Below are 23825 nucleotides of genomic sequence, written 5' to 3'. Positions count from 1 at the left end.
GTAACCTCACACTGGATCAGATGCTGTACTTTAGAAGTTGGGTTTTCCTGGGTCTTACTTAGAGAAGAAATCAGTGTCTCCAAGTCTTTCATTATTTCTCGGGGGTTTCATGAAAAATTCATTGTATTCTGATGGTGGAGATGTTCGGCTTAGTGTGTGTAAGTGTACCATTGGTGGAGATGTACGGCTTAGTGTGTGTGAGTGTACCATTGGTGGAGATGTTCAGCTTAGTGTGTGTGAGTGTACCGTTGGTGGAGGTGTACCACTTAGTGTGTGTGAGTGTACCGTTGGTGGAGATGTACAGCTTAGTGTGTGTAAGTGTGCCGTTGGTGGAGATGTACAGCTTAGTGTGTGTGAGTGTACCATTGGTGGAGGTGTACCACTTAGTGTGTTTAAGTGTACCGTTGGTGGAGATGAGAGGACAGCATGTGGGAGTGGTTTTCTCACTTCATCAAGTGGACTCTTAGGATTGAACTCAGGTCATGAGGCTGGGCAGTAAGCACCTTTACCCATAGGTCCATACTGTTGGTCCAGCCTGGCCCCATGTTGGGGGAACGACTCTGCGAAATATTGACTAGAAGACAATTTAAACTATTTAAAAATTTTGTGAGTTTCAATAAATACAACATTTCACCCACCTATTGACTATCCTGTCTCCCATAGCAGTTCGAGCTAGCAACATGGAATGCAGTCTGTCAGTAAGACTTCAGTTAGGGGACTTACCTTCTAGTCTTGCATTGTGTGTTTAAGTGTGTAGCTCTGATGGGAGCACCCACGGTTTGCTAACCACCTCTGCTTCTAAACCAGACAGAGTGTGATATCTCCACTTACCCCTCTGGTTAAAGAATGTCCACGTCTTCTGTGAAAGACCACCATGAAGCAGACTGGCTGGCACACCTGGAACCCACGGTGTGAAATAAGCATCACAGGCTTCCAAAAGATGGCATCCACACTTGGATGAATAGTTATTCCGCATTAAAGTAGCCAGCAACTGCAATCATGACATATATAAGTAACATTTTATGTGGAGTGAGTGAGTACATCAGTCCTGCCTAGAAAGAGTGCTTTGAAGGGTTTAGAGAATTATTTTAAAGTTTTAATCATGTGTTTTCTGGAAAAGGAGGAAAAGCCTGGCGCAGGATTCTCACTGTAGCTCAGCCCCAAATTAATATTTTCTTGTTCAAGTCCTTGTGTAGATGAACTTCTACTGTGTTTGAAAGAGTTATAAAGATTATTTAAATTTATTTTTAATTATAAAATTGTATAGCTCAAAATGCACAGGTTGAAGCAAAGCATGAGATGATGTCTAAGAGTTCAGGTCCAGTGAAGTACCATGGTGAGGTAGTGGTAGCCCGCAAAGGGACCCCGCAGGGATGAAAGCAGGTTCCTGGGCCCTGAAAGAGGAACAGACTTAGAGGGACCTCAAAGATGGGCTTTGCAATGTGCAAATTTTTCCTTACCTTTTTCTTGTAATTATCTTAATTCTGCCCATTCCTATTTTCTCTAGAATAACCCCTATGATAGTTCAGTTACAAGAAATCAGTTTTTAATTATTGAAAATTCATTATCCTTTATAATAGATAGTTTACGCAAAGCCAACAGAATTGACTACATCTGTTCCCTAAGTCTGTATTTTTTTCCATTAAAGAACTAGTGTACATATCTGCTTATTCACCAATATACTTGTGAGATCGACTTTCAAACATTTACCTTCAGAAGACATGATTTCCAAGTTGTATTGGGATTCATCAACATGGCAGGTGCTATTATTGGCACCTGAGTCAGTTAAGATACACCATCAATATTACACATTTGCATGAAGATTAGCAGCCACATTTCAAGACCAGATTATTGTATCGGGGTCACTGAAGGATGAACAAACCACCACCTCCCCCCACTTCCTTCTTACAGATGTGCACCGTGCTAGGCACTGTAGAAATGTCATTACTGTCCATGGACACACTGCTGTCAGACTAGGCCTTTGGGCTGAGATCAGAAGTGGGGAAAATGTGACTAAGTGAATCTCTTACATGGGTAGTGTAGTTTCTTTCACAGCATTTAGGCTCAGGAAACAACACAATTGTAAACGACTGGACTTCTACCCAGGCATTTTTAAATGGGTTCCGCAGAGTGCCATGAGCTCTCTGCTTTAAGGTGCCAGCTCTAGTGATATCTTCACATTCATAAAAAATTTTGAGCAACTAAGTAGACCATTGGCGCTTTCCATATTAAGTAAATGTAAACTATCGAATGCATATATAATTCATTTAAAAATCAACAACATGAAAACCATTTCAGGCTAACGTAAGTGACACTGTCTCTTTACCAAAGATGCTTTCTTATGGAGTGAAAAATCACCTGATAACAAAGTGGATTGTCTCACATTTTCTACAAATCTATTTAAAGAATGGTTTAACAAAAGCCGGTGGAGTTGTCTTGTCTGGTCACCAATCTGCTGTCATCACATCATGTTGCATCTGGGAGATGGCTGCACCCCTGCCAGAGAAGGAGCATGGCAGTGGTGAGCAGTGTTTTCAGAAGAGTTAGAGATATGGCTTAGAACAGCCTGGGTTTCCCTGAGGATGTCTTAGGAGTCTCAGGCATCAGGCCACTGTACTCAGGAAGGAGAAAATGCTACAATATAACATGTCTGCAATGTAACTGTGAACATGTCTACAATGTAACTGTGAACATGTCTACAATGTAACTGTGAACATGTTTGCTATTGTTTCTACCCTGACTGTCACCCAAAGGTGGACGTGGTTCCAGGAAGGTGCTGTTTGGAAGTGAGAGGTGATGTTTAGTGAGAAAGAGGTCTTTCCATTATTTTAAAGAGATGGTGGGACTCTGGCCCTTCCTCTTTCTTCATGGCCACGGAATTAATGCTTTTGCTTCCATACCCTCCTGGCATGAGGGGCTATCATAGGCAAAAAGCAGCAAAGCTCGCCTACCATAGGTTGAGACACACCCAAACTGGGAGGCAAATAAACTTGTTCTCTTTGTACATGAATGTATCATGTTGGCTGTGGTAGCAGATGGCTGACTAACAATATTTTTGGTAACACCGAAGTTAGAAAGACAGTTTCTGGGAAGAGGAGCAGAATGCAGAAGGAGCAGCGTGGGTTTGGAGTTCAGAAGTTTAGTCCATGTGACAGAGACGACAGCCAGGGTTTAGGTGTTCAGGTGAGAGGGTGGGGCTGGAAGGGGCAGTGAAGGACCTGGTCTGTTTTCCTGGGTGATGAGCTGCTGTGCTCTTCTAAGCAAGTTTAAGAAAATGATTCTGACAGCAATGCTGTGTGTGGCTGGAGATGCGGGTGGGGTGGTGGTGGTGCTAGGGTGACCAGGAGACACGGTGAGCAGTCAGAAGAGGAAGAGTGGATCCAGCCTGAGGGAAAGTGTGCAGAGAGGGGCCCAGCAGGAGACAAGTGTCCGTACTTGAGGTAATTCAGAGTGAGAAGCTGGACGTGATGGTGGGAGCAGCCGGCTTCCTTGTGATTTTCTTCTGGGCTCCGGCAGTCCTGCTCAGCAGTGCTGGCCAGGCTCCGAGGCTTTGGGCTCTGCACATACACAACGTAGAAATGGATTGCTCGTCCATGTGTGTCACAGGAGTGCGTGTAATGATTAATAAGCTCTTTGACGGAAAGTCACTTCATTAAACTAAGCCATCAATAATAAAAATGCAAATGTTTGCCAGGTGCTTTTGCTCCTGTGTTGGGGGCTGCTGTGTAAACACGAAACACTTCCTGGGACTATTGCCACTGTTGATAACAGTAGAGTTATTACACAAAACGCCTATGCAGCAAACCGGGTTTTAGTTATTTCCAAAGAGGGAAGATGGAGCCAAGCGTGGAAGTCCATTGTGGTTTTTTATTTTATTTTATTTTATTCTGAAGCTTTCTGGTTGGCAAGGAATTACCCAGTTAGTAGAGAAGTAATTTTGATAGTATTATTTCTGTCACACTCTTATTAGATGTTCCATCTTTAGCATAGACATGTCCTGACTTTGCACTGTGCACAGGAAGAGTGATAAAATTGCTATGTCCAGTGCTCGTGCCCACATTCTTGTCATTGTTGCTTGGGTCCATAATCTGACCTACAGTGCATAGTATGCTGGCCAAGTCTGAAGAGCCTGGTGCTTGACTGTTAACTTCAATCCTATTACTTTATGAGATCCTGGCGATGTCACAACTTCTTAAGCTCCAGTCTCCTCACATGCAAAGCTGTGCTCTCAGTGTTCTCAGAGATACTTGAGAATAATGAGTTCAATGCACACACCACCTGCTGCTCAGTCATGCTGGGTTTTTTGCATTGTTTCCATATCTTTTGGAGCAGTCATGTTTTATTACCTTTATCATCAATATGTTTTCCTCTTTTCCTGGAATCTTATGTGTGTGTGTAAATTCAGTATTAATCGGTCAGTAGTTAATTCAGGACCTCACAATTGGACATCAACCTTCTCTTTAGGTAAGATAACATTCTGAAGAATCCGTGCACATTCTTAAATTTTATTTATCTCCTCCTCATGTGTCATGGCTAGGAGTATTTCTTTAATTGCCCAGATAAATCAAATATTTGTTTCTGCCATGAATATAAAGGATCCAATAACTTGGTTCTAACTATTGACCAGTTAGCCTTCCTATAGCACATTTCCACACAATTGCCCTATGAAGAAAAATTACTTATACCTTCTTTATAAAAATGTTTTTATTAATTAAATTATTTGAGAATTTCATACAATGTATTGATATCAGAATAACCTCCCCAACTCCTCCCAAATTTCCCAATTCCCCAACTTTGTATTTTCTTTCTTTCTTTTTGAAAACCCATTGAATTCAATCTGTATTGCCCAACTACTCTTGAGTATGGAGCTTTCCCTATAGTATGGTCAACCTACCATTAAAACTAAAGCTAACTTTTCCTCTTCCAGCTGCTATCAAGTGCCAATTGATCCTCAGCTATGGATGAAAACTTCCTTTTGAGCCTTGTAATTTTTTAAAAAAAGATCCATAACAGTATGTGTCTTCCTATTGATCAAGTTTCTTTAAAATTCTGCAAGGACCTGCCTCTGAAATGATTGCTACACAAAGCTATCCATGGGATACACACCACGTCCTTGGTGTGTGGCATGGAGGCTTGAGTTGGCTAGGCTGCCAACAGGCTTCTGTTCTGCTTTCCAAGCCAGGGCTCATTTTCCTAATTTGCACAAAGACGGTGAGAGTTGACTAATTCTCTTGAGCAACTCATCAGTTATTAGCCATTAGCACCAAGAAGTGATATTCTTACATTCTTGTGGTTTTTAGCTAAATACACATGGACTGATTCTCCTCTTTGTAGTAGCTGTTTGCTGAGTGGCTTCCTTTGTCTGTATTATCTCTGACTTCTTGGGGACAGGAATGAAATGAAGGTTTGCTTCCTGTGAAAAGTTGATCCCTATTTGTTAATAGTAAATTATATCCTTTCCAAATTATATAGGACGGGTTAAAAATGGCTACTGGAAATAGCTGCTAGTAGAAGTAGCAAAATGATTGAATAGGAATGCAAATCAGAGTGCATTAGCATTTAATCAGCTCCTACTTCTGCGGTGCCTGTGTTAGTATTTCTCTTAGTCATGCTGGCTTAGAGACTGTAGATGAGCACAGAGGGGGGAGAGCTCTCAGTAAATTGTGGTCCTTTGTCTGGTATGAATTCACAGCGGTCAGAATCCAGGGCCTCTCTGTCATTTACCTACTCATATGAGACGAACACATTGTGGTCACATACCACATGTGTGATCCTGGCAGTGCTACCTAGCACTTAGTCTCTTTTTTTTTCCTTTGCAAAAGAGGAATTTAATTGTTCCACTTTCATGAAGGTGGCTGTGAGAGTTAATTAAGAAAGAGATGCAAATTTATTAGGATAATGCATGGTAAAGAGGAAAAATTTGAAACTTAATGTCAAATATTACCATAGATTTGAAATATCATGGTGGTTAAGATTTTGGGTCCAGAGTTAGACTTGATTACTGTCTAAGTCAGTGGTTTACAGCCTTCCTAATGCTGCGACCCTTTAATACAGCTCCTCATGTTGTGACTCCCAACTATAAAGTTATTTTTGTTGCTATTTCAGAACTGTAATTTTGTTACTGTTATGAATCATACTGTAAATATCTGATATGCAGATGGTCCTGCCAAAGGGTTCTTTGATCCACAAAGGGTCACAACTCACAGATTGAGAAACATTGATCTAAATCATTTGCTGTCTTGGAATTTGGAGCCCTCTGTGATCTTTCTGTAAAATTGGAAACAATGTTACAGATAACAGCATAGTGTCTACTTCACAGCCTTCACTGGAGGAAGAGCTGGAGAGCTTTTGATGTAATTTCTCATGGAATTCTTCGATAATTTTAGAATCCTGATGGTTGAGGGTTATATATCAGTTAGAAAAATAAATGCATATAGAAGTTGCTTTGGACCAGGTGATATTCCAAGTAACTTACATGTAGGACCTCATTTATTTCTTGCCAAGTCCTTGCATGGTTTGAGCCCTGGAGCTCTGACCTGGGCTGATGAAGGAATGAGGAAAGGACAGACGCATAGACACAGAAAAGACAGGATTGGGTGGTCTGGGCCCTCAGATGGAAAAGCCAAAACATCCTTGAAGCTCCCAGTGTTTATTGTGTACAGTTGAACAGTGGGATGGGGTTATTGCATAGAGCTGAACAAAGAAACAGGGTTATTACATACAGCCAAACAAGGAGGCAGGTTTAGTCAGTCTTAGTAGGAGCAGATTCTGTAGGCAGAACAGTCTTTGGGTTGTAAACATTCAAGGAAGAAAGCTAAGGTAGATGTTTTCTGCACACACTCTCAACATTTGCACTAACACCGGGAGAAAACTTTGCCATCATCAGCCTTCCACCTGGGGAAGGCTTTGCCACACCCATGGGTCTGAGGCACAGGGGTCTTTGACATGGCCGTGCCCACATCATGAGCATGTGTTCACTCCGGGCTTCCTTTGCTCCCTCACGATTTCTCACCACTCCTCTTTATGACCCAGGTGCTGTGGATGCCCCTGTTTCTGAAGTCCAGTGCTCTGTGTTGCAGCACAGTGCCCATCTTGTCTTTACTTTATAGATGAGTAAAGTTATGCACAGAGCAGTTAAGGTTCCCAGCATGGAGGGTTGGAGGAAAGAATCCACGTGGCTTTGCTTAATGAAAATAATGACAGGAGCTGGCTGTAATATTTGCAGAATGAAACTTGACTGTTAGGCTAATGGCTAAGGCTGTGTCCTGTCGTCTTCTAGTCCTAACTGCAACAGTAGTTACGATGTTTAAAATGCAGAGTCTCTAGAACTAAAGAAGGGAGACAAGTGTGAGTGGCAGGGAAGACTCAAACTTTCTTCTGAGACAAAAAAAAAAAAAAAAAAAAAAAAAACTGGTGCGGAGAGTGAGTCGGTAGCTGGGCTGCATCGTCTCTTGCAGTCCTGCTTCAACCCCTTCGCCTTACCTCTTTCTTGCTGCTTTTCTTATTCACTGTAGGACCCTATGGCGCTAGGCAGTTGACGGGCTTACTTTACCCCAGGGTCCATGATGTGATAGTAGATGACTATCTTCACGTGGCTCTGCAGTCACACGTTCTTCTACCCATGTAACAGGACAGTGCCCTGCTTAGAGATGCTGTTGAAGGTCAGACTCACACTTCCCAAATTGCTTCTATTGGGCAATGTAGTCAAACTTAAAAAAAGAAAACCTTTAATTACATTTATTGTTATTATTATTGTGTGTATAACAGGAGGCTGGGAGGTATGTGCATGTCATGGTGTACATGTGGATGTTGGAAGACAACTTTATGGAGGTCACCAGGCATTCTCTGCGGGTACCTTTACTGAATCAGCCATCTCCACAGGCCTGGCAACAATTCTTAAAAAAATATTTATTTATTTAACATATACGAATGTTTTACCTGCATGTGGGTGCCTGGTACCTGTGGAGGTCAGAAGAGGTCATTGAATCACCTGGAACTGGAGTCACAGATGGTTGTAAGCTTCTATGTGGGTGATGGGAATCAAACCCTTGTCTTTTGTAAGAGCAGTGGCTCTTAACTACTGTGCCATAGTCAACATTTTAAAGCCTTAGTTTCTTTATCTATGAAATGGATGTGTAGAGCACGTTGAGATGATTATGTTTAAAACATACAGAGTGTCTTCCTGGAGCAGAGAATTAAATTTCATTATTATTATTATTAGAACATTAGCACTCTGAAAAAGATTGGCTTGATGTGGATCATTACCAAGCAGTTTCATTACAGCAATAACAACAGAAACTCAGTTGCTATCATGACAAGTGCCCTGGGGTGTTTTTCAATATAATAAACTGATTTCATTTTTATCATCATTAACACGGGTGTTCCTGGTAAATCCTCCTAGACTTGGGGAGAGTGAGCTGTGGAGCCCAGAAGCACAAGGAAAGAAATGTGTCTGTAAATGCAGTCTGCTGTTTATTTGTATGAGTGAAATAATGTGTGTGAATGTGCTTTGAAATGTGGGCATCTCTATAAATCTAAGATATTGTTTTCAAACTGTCAATAGGAAATCTGAAAAGAAGAGTCAGTTTCACCAAGGAAGATATGAGAGCAGGAGGTTTGTGACTGGACTAGAGGAAACTGGAATTTGAGCTGAAAAGGTAGAAAAAGACAGACATTGGGAAAAAGCATATATTCTTAGAATTAAGTGACCAGTCTTACAGTATTGGAGTATCTGACATCTATGGGGGAAAATAATGAGGTCCCAAGTGCTGGTGGGGGATTCTGAATGACACTCAATGTTTTCTCTAGGGTTTCTATTGCTGTGAAGAGACACCATGCCCATGGCAACTCTTAAAAAAGAAAACATTTTTTTTTAATTGGGGCCTGCTTACAGGTTCAGAGGGACATGGTGCTGGAGGAGGAGCCGAGAGTTCTACATCTGGATTTGCAGGCAGCAGGAAGAGAGAGTGAGCCACCAGGCCTGGCTTGAGCTTCTGAAACCTCAAAGCTTGCCCCTGGTGACACACTTCCTCTAACAAGGCCACACCTCCAAAAACGCCACTCCCTATGAGCTGATGGAGGACATTTTCATTCAAACCACCACACTCAGTCCACCATGTCAAATCTCCAGCCTCAGTGCTTCCCTCTCCTGGGAATTAGCAACCTTTTCACTCCCTGTGTGTGGAATAGAGGTGACAGATTAGCAGCGTCTCCCCCTCCCTGCTTTTGGCCCCGTCATTGATGAAGTGACTGTTTGCTCTCCTATACCATCCTGTGATTGCGCTGGCGATTCTGAGTCTACCATATGAAAAGCCTAAAGTTACCAGGACTTTCTGCTTCTCCAATCTCCCTCTGTGAATAATCAGTTTGTCCCTTACGATTTCTAAAACCAGAGGACATCCATTCAGGTCAATGTGGAAAGAAATCTTGTTAGTTTCTAAGGAGGCCACCTGAAGTGATATCAGCATGATGGATGCTCAAGATGACAATTGTCCTCTTATCATTAGTGCAATAAGCCATTTCTAAGTTGAATCTATGCTTAAAGTTTTACTGTCTTAACCTGGGCCATGCAAAGAAAGGTATGGGTAATAAACAAGCACATTTAAAAAAATTATTCAATGAATATTTACTACATGCCAGATCCCATTCTATCTGTGGGAACAGAGTAATGAAAATGATGAGTTCAAAAATCATTTCATAGACCTGCTGTTACAGCTGAAAGAGACCGATAAACTGGATCACTGGTTAAAATATGTTGGTACTCGGATGTCAACATGACTAAAGAGAATATTAAGAATATGCAGCAAGGAGTATGATGCAGAGTTTCAATTGTATGTAAGGGAAACAGGGTTCCTCGATAGGTGTCAGTAAGGTGGTTGATGTGACCTTAAAGGCATGTGTGCCTTCCCCGTAGATGTTTGCCTCTTTCCAAGCTGTATGACTAAAAATGAAAGCTTTTGTGGAGTTTTCAGGCTAAGTTAAAATGTTTAATTCTGTGAAAGACCATGTCTCATGCAGGTACATCCAACCCTGGAGTTAGTCACTGTGGGTTATCTTTCCAGCATAAACAACACCAACAACACAAAAGAAACAATTTAACCTTTTAAACTTATTTCTCTCTTATAAAATTGATTCTGCCCTTACTTAAAAATGATCTGACATTAATTTATAGAAGCAATTTCTTGTTCTAGTTATTTTCTAAAGGTTACTGTATGACATTTTCTTGTTCACCCATCTATTATTTGACCTCATACTGATTTCAACACAAATTACACTTCTTTTTAGATAAAAAAAAATCATCTTTGGATTCTGCTTTGAGTTCCTCCAGCTAATTTCCAGATCAGGGGCATATCTCTGACATTACATGAGCAACAGAGGGTTTGATCCATTTGTTCTGAAGCAAAAAGAAGAGTAAGAAACAGAGAAAGGAGGAGGAAGTGAGTGAGAGCAAGAAGATAAAAATCTGCCGGGAGGGTGGCTCATACTTGCAATCTCAGTACTGAGGACGTTAAGACAGGAGGCTTACCATGAAATAAATTAAGGACAGCCTGGGCTGCACAGTGAGGACCTGTTTCAAAAAAATAAAGCAAAAATAATTTTAAAACAACCATCATTTTATTTTTTAATTTCTGTTTTTAGCAATAGTATCTTTTTTTTTTTGGACAGACTTAAAAGCTCCAAGAAAGAATTATTGTTAACATGTATATGAATGTGTGTCTATGTGTGGGTACCCACAGAGGTCATAGAGGTCATTGAATCCCCTGGAGCTGGAGTTGTGAGCCAAGCAGTCTGAATAATGGGAAATAAACTGGGGTCTTCTTCAAAAGCAGTTAAGTGTTCTTAACTCTGAGCTGATGCAATTACTTATATTGTTACATTATTAAATAAAAAACCAGGAATCAGATATCAGGGTTAAAAACCTGGTTGATCAGAGAAGCAGCAGAGAAGCAACCAGTGACCGCCTCTCTCCTTCCTTGATCCAAAAGGCCCGTGAATCTTTCTAAGCTCTTCCCTACTACTTCCCGTGTCTCTCTGTATGTCCTGGGTCCTCCAAAACTTCCATGGCTAATTCTGGACAGCTAGTAGCTATCTCTGCCCTCTGATTCAAGGTAGACTTTATTGTCAGTCTCGGGAGTGTCAGAGTGCAATTAAAATACCCCACAACATTTCCAAATTTTTGTCTAAATAAGAAGGTGCTAGGGATGTCTTTCTGTATGCTGTGAATATGTTGCTCTGATTGATTGATAAATAACATGCTGATTGGCCAGTAGCCAGGCAGGAATTATAGTATAGGCAGGACAAGAGAGAAGAGAATGCTGGGAAGAGGAAGTCTGAGTGAGGAGATGCTGCCACCCACTGCTGCCATGAGAAGCAGGATGTAAAGTACTGGTAAGCCACAAAGCCATGTGGCAACTTATAGTTTAATAGAAATGAATTAATTTAAGATATAAGAACTAGATAGCAAGAAGCCTGCCACGACCATACAGCTTATAAGTGGTAAAGTCTCTGTGTGTTTACTTGGATCTAAGGAGCTGCAGGCCTGAGCGGGACTGGAAAAAACTCCAGCTACAAGAAGGGAAGGTTTGAACTTTAACACAGTAATACTATATACAATAAGAACAATTACCAGGTAAGAATGACATTCACAATGTCCAGTCCATTTGTATTTGGCATATTTGGAGAAAATATTTCTTTATCTATCATTTCTTGGTGAGTCCAAAGTGTTATACTTAATTTACTTTCTATCATAACTAAGGAAAACCATAATTATAACTATCTAGTCTTCAATCCCATCAGAGATCCAAGAAAGATATACTACTACCTGAGTAAAAAGGAAGTGCAGAGGAAACAACTTCCAAAGCTATAGAAATGATAGAAACAGCTGGTTTCCTGGAGAGTCACCCAAGCTTCCTCTGTAATGTTGGGGCATCCATCTTCAGCCTACAGATCTAGAATATGTGACAGATTTTTCTGTGGAGCAGGAATTTTGAAGGACTGTCCTACTTTGGCTTAGCAAAGTTCGGCACTTGCCTTCTTTTGTGTCCTGCTTGTTTAATTTGGACAACATACTGTCAGCAGTTTAGGCAAGGGCAGTTTCTTACCCAGATTGCTAACTTTGCCACAGTGAAAGCAAACTCCATATGGAGGTTCTTTGATGCCCACCATCTTTTTTTTTGAAGTAAATTGGTGCTTTCTGGAGCAGATGTATCTCATTGTCATGAAAAGCTTTATGTTAAAATATCTTAAGTGACATATTCTGTAGGTCTCTGAAGTGTTTGAAGATCATCTAGCTACTTAAAATATGTCTCTGTTTGATCTTGAAAGCATACCTAACATGACTATAAGTTTGATTGTTATAGATGTGTGGTGACATTGTGTTCCCCAATATATTATGCACCTTAATGAACTTATCTGGGGTCAGAGAACAGAACAGCTGCTGTATTAGACATAGAGGCCAGAAAATGGTGGCACACATGCCTTTAATCCTAGCATTCTCATCGCTTCTCGTCCTTTTGGCTAAGATCAAGTGTAATCCTAGCATTCTGAAGGCAGAGATCTGGATCTCTGTGAGTTCAAAGCCACACTTGAAATAGCCAGGCATGCTGACACACCCCTTTAATCACAGGAAGTGATGGCAGGAAGCAGAAAGATATATAAGGTGTGAGGACCAGGAACTAGAGCTGGTTAAGCTTTTAGGCTTTTGAGCAGCAGTTCAGCTGAGATCCATTTGGATGAGGACACAGAGGCTTCCAGTTTGAGGAAACGAGATCAGCTGAGAAGTTGGCAAGGTGAGGTTGGATGCAGCTTGTTCTGTTTCTCTGATCTTTCAGGGTTCATCTCAATACCTGGCTCTGGGTTTGTTTTTATTAATAAGACTTTTTAAGATTCTTGCTACATAGATGACTATTAACCTGTCTTTCTTTATTATCCTAGATAACTTTCAAGAATGAAATCTTTACATTTTTGAAGGAGCTGCATAGGTACAATACCTTAAACAAGAGTAGAAACATATATACAGTATAACAAAAATAACTTTAAATTTGTATCAATAAACAAAAATATCTTAAACAAGAGTAGAAACATATATACAATATAACAAAAATAAACTTAAATTTGTGTCAATATACAAAAATCCATACAATGTGAAATATTTGAGACTAGTTGCTTTTTTACTTTAAAATCTACCTTTTTATACTATATCCTTGAATCTAATTTCCTCTGCTTAATTTCTTCCCTAACTACGACCAATAACAATTTGCAACCAACCTCCCTAAATGATGACAATCATCCTCTGAATGACAAAAAACAAAACAAAACAAAAAACAAAACAAAACAAAAAACCCCTCCTCACCTCTTGGGAATGTGGGCATCATATTCTTAAAATTGCTTCCTGTTGTCTGGGGGTGACAGCATCTGTAGGGGACCCTGAGAAAATTGAGATAATGGCCAAGTCCCCGGAGAGCTAGCTGTTGTCCAGTCTCAGTGTGATGGTAAAGTGCAGGGCTTATCTGAAGTCCTAACTGGAGTAGTCTGCAAGGCTGGACCATCTTATCTAACCACCTTGAATTGTCCTGAGCGGTTTGTAGTCCAAAGCTGATCTTTGGGTGGTGCTTGTCAGCTTAGTGGTGTTACCACAATCCAGGTGGATTTGTCATTGTGGAGCCCCATCCTTTTTTTTTTTTTTTTTTTTTTTTTTAAGAGACTTCAAAGATATTGCCAGGAATGGTGATGGGTCACTGCAGAAAACTTAAACATTTTAAATGTCATATGTATCAGATCTCTAAGAGATTAAAGGGGCACAATTTGTTAAGTATATCTGGGGTACCCAAACCTAATTCCTAGTTACCTGCTTCAGAATGAAGCCTGAAATCACATAAAGGAAACTAGATGAAGTCTATTGCTAGCATTAGTTAGTGCTCTGTATGACTATTAATATCATGACAGAAAGTTTATATATATATATATATATATATTCATCTTAAAATTTTTAAGATAAGATTTATACCTTAAGAAAAGTTTTAAAGAGTCAAAATAAACCAAAGGATCATGAGATTAGTAGCAATAGAATAGTCCCTTCATTTTAGTTTTTCTTCTGTGGTGGCTCTTCTTATATGAGACAGAGATTTAGATGTCTTTTTTTTTTTTTTTTTGGTTTTTCAAGACAGGGTTTCTCTGTGTTGCTTTGCGCCTTTCCTGGGACTCACTTGGTAGCCCAGGCTGGCCTCAAACTCACAGAGATCCACCTGCCTCTGCCTCCTGAGTGCTGGGATTAAAGGTGTGTGCCACCACCGCCCGGCTTTAGATGTCCTTTTAACAAGCATGCTTGGATTTAGAGAAGAGAGTCATGCTCCAACTCCAAAGCCAGCTTTAATTTTTAATTGAATTGGGACTACAAATGGACCATTTGCATTATATGTCTGTAGAGAACAGCAGAAACAAACATTTGGGGAGATTTATGAAATTTTATCCTCTTGGAAGTATGCTTTACCATTAGCACAATTTACTCTTTTTCTTGGGACACTTTTTCTTTGTGATTTGTCCATCTTCTGATGTTTCATTTGTCCAGTGGTCTTCAGATTCCTTAGTTGGATGCTTTTATTCTCCTGGAAAGAAAAAAAAAAACCTGCCCCAATCCTAACTTTGAGAAGTTTCCTTTTTGGCAGGTTATATCTGATCAAATGAAAGGCATTTGTTAGTCTTATGAGTTAGTTTAGATTGAATGGCCATGCTATTTGATGAACTACTGCCTCTCCTAACCAAGAGGGTCTCTTCTGTTCGAACTTTATATTTATCAGTCTTGATAGTATCCATAGCTTTTCTTCTCCTGTGGAAACAAAAGTAAAACCTCTTCTTCAATGTAACATATATCCTGGTTTCCATTCTGAGGTCAGCATATCTTTAAAGTATACAGGCTGATTTAATTCAGCAGTTTTTTTTTTCTATCCGATGTCTCTGCACAGCTGTTGTTCCTTTCTCATTAGAAGTTAAAAAAAATTAAAGTTAATAAAGCATGGTGCAATCTATATCTGGGGGTCCAGTTGTTTGATAAACATTGATCATGCACACGAACATGTTTACTGTCATGGTGATCTCAGAAAAGGGACTCTAGGACATACTTGGAGATACACAACAAAGTATAGCTTTAGAAGAGTAGGAGAGAGGATGGGAGGGTGTTTCTCTATTCTTTAGGATGGGAAAAAATATTTAAGAGCGCTTGATGTACAGGTAGAAAAGAGAGTTCCCTCTCCTTTAAAAGTCCCTGGAGTCATGTGATGATTTCTTGTTTGTCATACCCATCAGTCAGCAGCATTACATTCAGATACAAAATCTGTAGCCAGAAAAACACTGGTGTATGACTTCTTTGTGGAAAGTCTTGGGAATAGGTGTGTTATGAACCGCAACCAGCCACAAGCAGGTTCTCCCACCCAGCGTGACATCCATCGTCTTTCAGTAAACGTCACTCCATTTGCTCACGTCCATCTATTACTCTAAAACTGCAGATGGCAGGATACCTTGAGGAAGCCTCTTTAAAGATGACTTCCTCTTGTAACTTCAAGTCAGGCTTAGTTTTGTCCAGGTTGCTGGTTCGTCATCCTTGCCATGATCTCCAAATTATTAGGAAGCTCTTGTGAAAGTCTTTATGTAAATCGACAGCACGAACTGGCTGCTTCCCAGTGTGAGAGGGCGGTAAAGTCAACTCCAGCCATGCTGCCTCAGACCACAAGTCACACCTTCACTCATGGGCGATTTGAAAGGGGCATTATTTCTTTTTTTCTACTATAGAAGCTTATTTACTGAGAATGCCTCTGCATTGGAATCTGGAAGGTGTGTTCTGCACTGTTCCTTCTCAAACTTGAAGTCACAATGTGACTTTGATAAGCCAGTGAAAATCTTTAGAATCAATAAAAAAAATCTTCTCAAAGAGTGAGGACAACTTATACAATGGCACATTTAAAGTAAAGTTACAATGAATGTAAATGCTATTTCAACTTATATTTTTTTTCAAGTTTTATTAAAGGTATTTAAACAAAATGCGTTTGTAAAATGCAGGGTTTTTGCTGCTTCACCTCAAAGTCTTAATGTGGCTGTATTTCGAGTTTATGTCTTTCATATTATTTGGAAAAATACAACAAAATTATCAAGTTCTGTAAGAAGAACTTTGTTTTTTTTTGGGTTAAATGCATGTTTTAGGGGAAAAATGTAAGGTTAGTAATTCAGAAACCTGTTAGTCAATACAGAAAGAGAAAGTAGAACCAAAGCTAAGACCAGAAGGGTACATCTAACAAGCAAATGAAATTTAATGACAAGCCTAGCAGTGACAAGTGAAGTCAAAGACTCAGGAGCCACTTTTCTACTTCCTTGTGGCCTTGTGGACACCCATGTGGCCTTATAGCTATCCACATGGCCTTGTGGATTATTATACTGGCTGAATCATTTGTCACACTGTACACGTCTTCACGTTCACTATGAAGCACATTTCTTGAACTTCATTTTATGATTGATTTGTGACTCTTAGAAGCATTTGAGTCTTGATGTTTGCTTGAGGAAATTCCTAGGTCACTTTGTTGAATGAAAACTGGGGAGGTGAGGCCAGTGAGGCCTCTTTTCTTTTCAGTTCGGTGGCTCACTGTGAGTTAAAAGCCAAATTATCAGTGTTTAAACCTGTTTACATGCATAGAGCAGGTGTTATTATAAGCGCAGCTTGTGACTTTTCAGAAACTTCAAATGGAGTTTTAGACTTGTCTTCATCTATTTGTGGATGCTACAGAAGAATAGCACAGACTAAGTAATTTATGAAGAGCACAGATCTATTTTCCAGCAGTTCTGGAGGGCGGAAGGCTACAAGGTGTCAGCATTGGCTGTCTGTGGGGATCTATTGTACTCTCATGTGGTAGAGGCAACAGGTCAAACCCATCGAATGCCGTGTAAGCCCTGTGCATAGGGACCTTCACTCCATTAGTGAGCGAGAAACCTTCAGGACTCAACTCCTTCCAGACCTCATCTCTCAATACCAGTATATTAACAATATCTGAATTTTCCAGGGATATTCAAACCACACCAAAATTTGAGACACAGTATTTAAGCATGCTAATATGATTCTAAATAACTGGCCATTGTTTGGGATATTGAGTCTATGTTCTTCTTCTATTAGCTGTGCACACTGTAAGAATGAAACCTGGCCGGGCGGTGGATCTCTGTGAGTTCGAGGTCAGCTTGGGCTACCAAGTGAGTTCCAGGAAAGGCGCAAAGCTACACAGAGAAACCCTGTCTCGAAAAACCAAAAAAAAAAAAAAAAAAAAAAAAAAAAAAAAAAAGAATGAAACCTGCCAGAGTTTAACCATGATCGGAAGCAGTAGTTTTCTATGAGCTTTTACTGTAGCATGTTGTCTCTGAAGGAAACAATCGCTTTTTTTTTAAATCTTAGGATGAGATAATATGTGCTAAAAAAACCTCAGTGTATTCCATATTTGCTAAACTTCACTTGGAATATTCGAAGTTTGTAAACTTTAATAAAAGAAATGACTTAAAGTCAACTGGAGTTTATGCTGCATGGAATAAAAAGACTCTGAGCCCTTGTATATTATATACACTCCCGCTACACAGTTATAAAAAGGTTCTTAAAGTTGATTTAAGGATGCTGTAAGTAATGGTGTAGCGAGCGAGGTAGGGAAGCACGTGCCCAGGAGATTTAGAGTCAGGAGAGTGTGTGTATTTCTGGTGCGACGAGGCATATTTACACGACCGTTAGCCTCGGCAGTTCACCCGTTTTTCATTAGAAACTTTATCTCTCTACTGAATATGGTAAACTTTTAGTCCTGCTGTTTGTTACTGCTTAATTTGCTTCCCCACAGAGAAAAGGCACAAAGAGTTGTGTTTGCCACATTTTCAGCCGTTTCATCTTAAAAACCTAGCACGTCTAGACTAGCTGATTTCAGGTGCATATTGTTATAAAGAAGGAAGTTATCTATCACCAAGCTCCCTGCTAGACCTTCTCAACACTTAGGGAAAACGTCTCCCCCATTAAATCTCCCACTCCACTACTGCCTTAGCTTAAATCCTTCCTGTAGGTTTTTTTTTTTTTTTTTTTTTAAACTTTTTGCTCTTTGGGGAGGGTCGCTACCCTGCTCTCACATAATCACATGGAGACTTATTTTTTCTTATGAATACCCAACCTTAGCTTGGCTTGTTTCTAGCCAGCTTTTATTAAATTATAACATCTACCTTTTGCCTCTGGGCTTTTTGCTTCTCTTTATTCTATACATCTTGCTTTCCTTCTTATTCTGTTGCTGGCTGGGTGGCTGGGTGGCTGGCCCCAGTGTCATCCTCTCCTCCTTTTCTTGCTCCTACCTCTTCTCTTTTTCTCCTTCCATTTATTCTCTCTGCCTGGCAGCGTGCCTATCCCTCTCCTGCCTAGCTATTGGCTGTTCAGTTCTTTATTAGACCAATCAGGTATTTTAGACAGGCAAAGTAACACAGCTTCACAGAGTTAAAGAAATGTGACATAAAAGAATACAACATATCTTTGCATCATTAAACAAATGTCCCACAGTCTAAACAAATGTAACACATCTTCAACCAATATTCCATAACACCTTACGACCCGTGTTAGTCACTTCCTAGTCCTGTGACGAAGGACTCAAGCTAATCAATGTAGAAGAATGACAGATTTACTTTGGCTTACAGTTTTGCCGAGCAGTTTCTCTTGCTTTTGGACCTGTGGCAATGCAGGACCCCATGAGGAGAGAGTGTGGTAGAGCAGAGCTGCTCACCTCATGGCCACAGGGAAAGGAGAGGGAGAGAGAGGGGGAGATGTCAAGGTTCCTCCCTACCTTCCAAGGCCACACCCCCAGTGACCTAACTTTCTCCTGGGCTTCACCTTTTGACAGTCCCCCTGTCTTCCAAAAGGGCCATAAGCTAGCTAACACCCTTTATAGTTTAAAGCACAGCGCCATCTTTCTGTTACCTTCCATCACCTTCCTGGTGGTGTTCTCCTCGGCTGTCCCCACGGTGAGAATGCACCAGACATACTGAAATGACTGTGAACCTCTAAATTAGACAGAACCATGCTTTCCACTTGGCCACAGGCCCTGGAAAAATCCAAATTCTCTAACGTGGTCAAGTCATATTGTAATCCTGCCCACACCCTCTCCTGCTCCTCTGAGAGAAGCTCCCCCCGCCTTTGGACTGAGATACTTTCTGCTACTTCCAGATCCTGGCTGGGTATGCCACATCCTCTGCCACACTCGGCAAAAGTATTGCTCCACTTTCTTGGTTCCCATAAATCTACAACAAATCTTCATTTTAATCCTTAGCATGTACTGTAGCTTTGTAACATCGGTAGTTTTTTTTCTATCTAAGATAGGTCTAATTTTTCTCTCACTAATTTTTCTGGAATGCTCTGTGAACATAATAAATGTTCAATTAACATTGGTCAAGAAATAAACATATTATCCTAAAGGTTTTTTTTGCTTTATAAATGTTTAAATATTCTTTTAATATTAGCTAACAAATACATATTAGCAATTCAAGGTTATGTATCATTGTTCAAATTTGGAAAGTAATACAAGGCCTAATATTCTATAATAACTTCTTAAAAACTCCATAATACTTAAAATACAATCAAATTAGTAATGTTCTAATATAATTTATGTTTTAAGAATCTGATTTACATCTATGCACATGCATTTTTGCCACTGAAAAGGACTTCGGCTTTTTCTTTTCTTTTTTCTTTTTTTTTTTTTTTTGTAGATTGTTCATTTAGTAAGGGGAATAGAGGCCTTCGAGTGTACTGCTTAAACAAGAGTAACTTTGAAGTCAAACTATCTGGCTTTAAAGATTGACTTTTAGATCACTTGTTGCCATTTGGAACACTTGGGAAAGTTACTCTGCCTCAGTTTCCTCGTAAGTGGAGATAACAGTGGTGACAATCCTCACAGGTTATCTGTGGCTAGAATGAGTTCTGGAACAGTGCCTGTGCACACTGCAGGGGCAGTAAGTGTCATTAGCCCTCATACCGGAACGGATGCCTTTTCTCCTCTGCCGCTGTGCTCCGTGGTCCCTTCCTCTCCGTTATTGGTTCACAGTGTTCCACCTCTCTGTTTCTCTTTTTTTCCCTAGGAACATATTATTTATTTATGTGTATCTGGGTGTATCTGTGAATGCACACATATGTGCCGATGCCCAAGGAGGCTAGAGTAGGGTGTTGGATGTGTGGGAGGCAGAGCTGCAGACAGGTGAGAGCTACCTGATGTGGGTGACGCAGGTCTTGAACTCAGGTCCTCTTCAAGAGCGTCAAGCACTCTTAACTGCTGTGCCTTCCCCACAGTTCTCTTGAATTTCTCTTCATTGTTTACAAGACAAGGTCTCTCTGTGTGAACCAGGATGGCCTTGGACTCACAGAGATCTGCTTGCCTCTGCCTCCCAAGTGCTCTGATTATAAATGTATGAGTCACCATGACCAGCACATTTGAATGTTTTAAAGGCAGATTAATTACTTCTGTCAAGACTGGCATTATTTTTATCCAGACTTTCTCAGTGTGTACTTTCTTTGGTGGCTCAACTCTTTAATTAGTAAAATCAGCTTGTAAAGTCCACATAATAACACAATGTTAAATAAAATAGTAAAATATTTTTCGCTAATTCTGTTACTGAATTTGATCAGCAGAAACTAAAATTCCAGAGACTCTGACAGGATTTGCTCATCATAATTACTTAATTTTCTTCCTAAATAAGATAATCCTTCTGAAATCTTCAGTTATTGCTTAGACTGTTATAGGGAAGATTATGAGTAGAATGTCCGGTAGGACTCACTACCTCTTTGGTTTCAATTCTTGCTTGCTGTCTGAACCCACACAGATTAGTTCTCCAAGACACTTGACAGGATTGGGTGAGGTTGAAAGGCCATTGCATACATAAAACACTTAGCTGCGTGTTTGGCAGCAGGTTGGCAAACACAGTTTATAATTTATTTAGGATGTGTGTCTGCCCTTGCCTGCTCTGGATTTATAATGGAAATGAAATATGAGACCTTGATATTGGGCAGATGGACTGTAAAGAACAGAGCCAAAAGGAAGTGGACTTTTTATTACTCTCTTCCCTTCTAGTCTATGAGACAGACTTCTGTCCATCTGCTCTCAAAAATGCTGTTTTCTACATGAACTCTGAGATCTGAAAAGTGACTTCTTTCCCCGCTTATGGTTAGGCTGTTTCAACTTTACAATGACTCTGGTTAGCATACACATCACAATTGCCAACTTTGAATTCCACGGGAGAAAGAGTGGGCCTTCTATGGGCATGAGGGCAGGTCAGTGATATGCTGTAATAGAGTTAGGGGTAATCATCACCTGACACAAAACCTCAGAAACACACAACAGCGCTCTGCCTCTTCTACTGAAGTCTCAGAACAGGGTAATTGGATGGATGAGGAAGTGTGGAATTGAAACAGAGTTCAGCCGCCATGAGTGCACCTTGGCTGCCATCTCTTCAGGCTCTACAAGGAGACCCAGCCTGAGTGAAGCCTCTAAGACCTCTGCATAGCCATCATTCAGGCTGCTCGCCTCCTCCCTGCCAATTAACTCATGGTAGACATCTGCAAGCTCCTGTCTCCTGTTCTATGTCTTCATAGCCTCCAAATTCTATAAATAGATCCTGCAGAATGTAGGCTAGCTGACTAAATTATACTGTAAAATATGCCACATAGAAGAGATGTAGTCTCCTGAGAGGTGGAAAGCTGAGGTAGAAAAAAATTCTAAGGACAAACAAACCATGTTTTTCTGCTTTTTAAAATTTGTAAACAAACCCCTTAAAAGCAATTTAAAAAAATCACTCATGACTCAAAACATGCCAGAGTGCAGCTTAAACTTGTGACTTAATTTGTGGGTTTTGTAGTTATTATAGATCATGATGAATGATTTTTGAGAATCAATAACACATTTGCATTAAATAAAATAATTTATTCTTTAAGAATTTTCTAAGTGTAAACAGTACATCTTGGTCATATCCTCTCTCCAATCCCTCTAACTCCTCCCTGAAATTTACAGTGATACTGAAAATGAATCTAATTATTTGTTGTGCAGTTCCACTTAAAAATAGAGGAAGCTACAAATGAGCACAGTGTCTTCTTGTTTTAGAGGAAAAAGCAAGTTTGTAGCTCATACTGAATGTTAATAAAAACCCTCATACATATGTTCTTTATTAGCCCAAACTTAAGGTGGTCAACACCATTCTGTTTGGCAATAAGTGTATGCAGTCTGCTTATTTTGGCTATTTGGAAGCCCAATAAAGATATACACCACTCTTGACAATGTGAATAAAGTGAAGGCTTTCATTTCAATTTTTTATTAGTCTAGAGTTAAAATGACCTTCCAACAGTTGAGATACAGTGGAATTTTGCTAATTTGGTCTTGTTATTTCTAAAGTATAGATTGGGGGTGTGTGTGTTTCCAAATTAAAGAATATGTCAGCTGGAATAAACTGAGCTCTCAACTCTGAATTTCACAAGTGTGGGAGCCATCCATAGGGCAGTGCAACTGACTTGTCCAAGGATGTACATATGGCTACTTGCCCAAGAGACCTGGACTGTGAGTGCCATGCTTCCTAATACCCCGCCCCCCCATGCTCATTACTTCCAGAAGCATCTTCTAAAGAGTGAACATGTCAGAACATGTGGTTCTGCAGGCGGGACTGTGGGGGTCTTGGGTACAGGTAGTGAATTTTGGAAGTTACTCAGGAAAACAGCAGTGAGGGGGAGGGGCTGATGAGTCAGGGGAAGAGGCCTTTGCTCTTGGAAGTTGGGGCTTGACTTAGACATGACTGTTTAGGCATCCCAGGCTTGTTTGAGTGTAGACATGAGGCAGACATATTTGAGGACAGAGGCTGACATCCATTACAGCTTGAAAGTCCCTCCTGGGAACACTGACACTTCAGCATTTTCAGGCCAACACTATTCAAGGTTGAGGAGACAAGGATCTAGATGTGGTCTCAACATAAAGAAATGATTAGGATGAGTCTTACTCAGTGTAAGGATGAGATTTGCTGTCACAATCAACAGAATAAACTTGTTTGGAATTGTCTGGTGTAGCTATAGCTAAGGATGTGGAGACAATGACAGGGAAGCAGCCAAGGGCAGCTCTGGGCTGGCTAGATCTGGATCTAGGGTTCTCATAAGTGTATTCTATTGCTTCACATCTCATCATGGGAAAACCCAGGACTTTCCATCCTTACGAAAGCCCTTAAAATGTAGGTGGCCCATGTCTCCATCTCTGTCAGGGAAAGCGATGTGTGGCCAACCAATCAACCACAATATCTTTAATACTTAGTCAGTAATATGTTAGAATTGATTTGTTAGGATTAGTAGTATGTTCAGATGTAGAGGATGCAAGATGGAGCTTTAACTGTACAAGAAGCTGTAGCTGATTTGAAAAGAGTGAATACCACAAAACAGAAATCATGTTAAGTAGTCTCAAAGTGTCGTTATGATTCAAGGATGGAGAATCTGGTAGTTTGAATGAGATGCTTCCCTACACTCAGACTTTTCAACACTTAATTGTAGCTAGAGTTTTCCTGCCTGGCCCACAGTCAGGGCAAATCTCTCTCACCTGCCAGTCCCACAGCCACTCAGACCCGACCAAGTAAACACAGAGACTTATATTGGTTACAAACTGTATGGCCGTGGCAGGCTTCTTGCTAACTGTTCTTACAGTTTAAATTAATTCATTTATATAAATCTATCCCTTGCCACATGGCTCGTTGCTTACCAGGATCTTCACATACAGCTTGTCATGGTGGCGGCTGGCAGTGTCTCTCTGACTCAGCCTTCCACTTCC

The 23825-nt window shown here is 40.4% G+C and overlaps 1 protein-coding gene across 6 annotated transcripts in view; it reads left to right on the top strand.

Annotated features, from left to right (window-relative positions):
- Nucleotides 1-23825, top strand: part of Mapk10 (mitogen-activated protein kinase 10) — a 266659-nt gene that overhangs the window by 12596 nt on the left and 230238 nt on the right. For 4 of the 6 annotated variants that reach the window (XM_059274830.1, XM_059274827.1, XM_059274826.1 and 1 more), the window contains one exon: nt 8564-8657. The exons of the other annotated variants lie outside the window; for them this stretch is intronic. The gene's annotated coding sequence lies outside the window, so the exon portion shown is untranslated. The remainder of the gene's footprint in view (nt 1-8563; nt 8658-23825) is intronic. 6 annotated transcript variants of the gene reach the window in all.

Source organism: Peromyscus eremicus, chromosome 10 (genome assembly GCF_949786415.1).
Source record: "Peromyscus eremicus chromosome 10, PerEre_H2_v1, whole genome shotgun sequence".
Classification (NCBI taxonomy): Eukaryota; Metazoa; Chordata; class Mammalia; order Rodentia; family Cricetidae; genus Peromyscus; species Peromyscus eremicus.
This window is presented reverse-complemented; position numbering and strand designations above follow the sequence as displayed.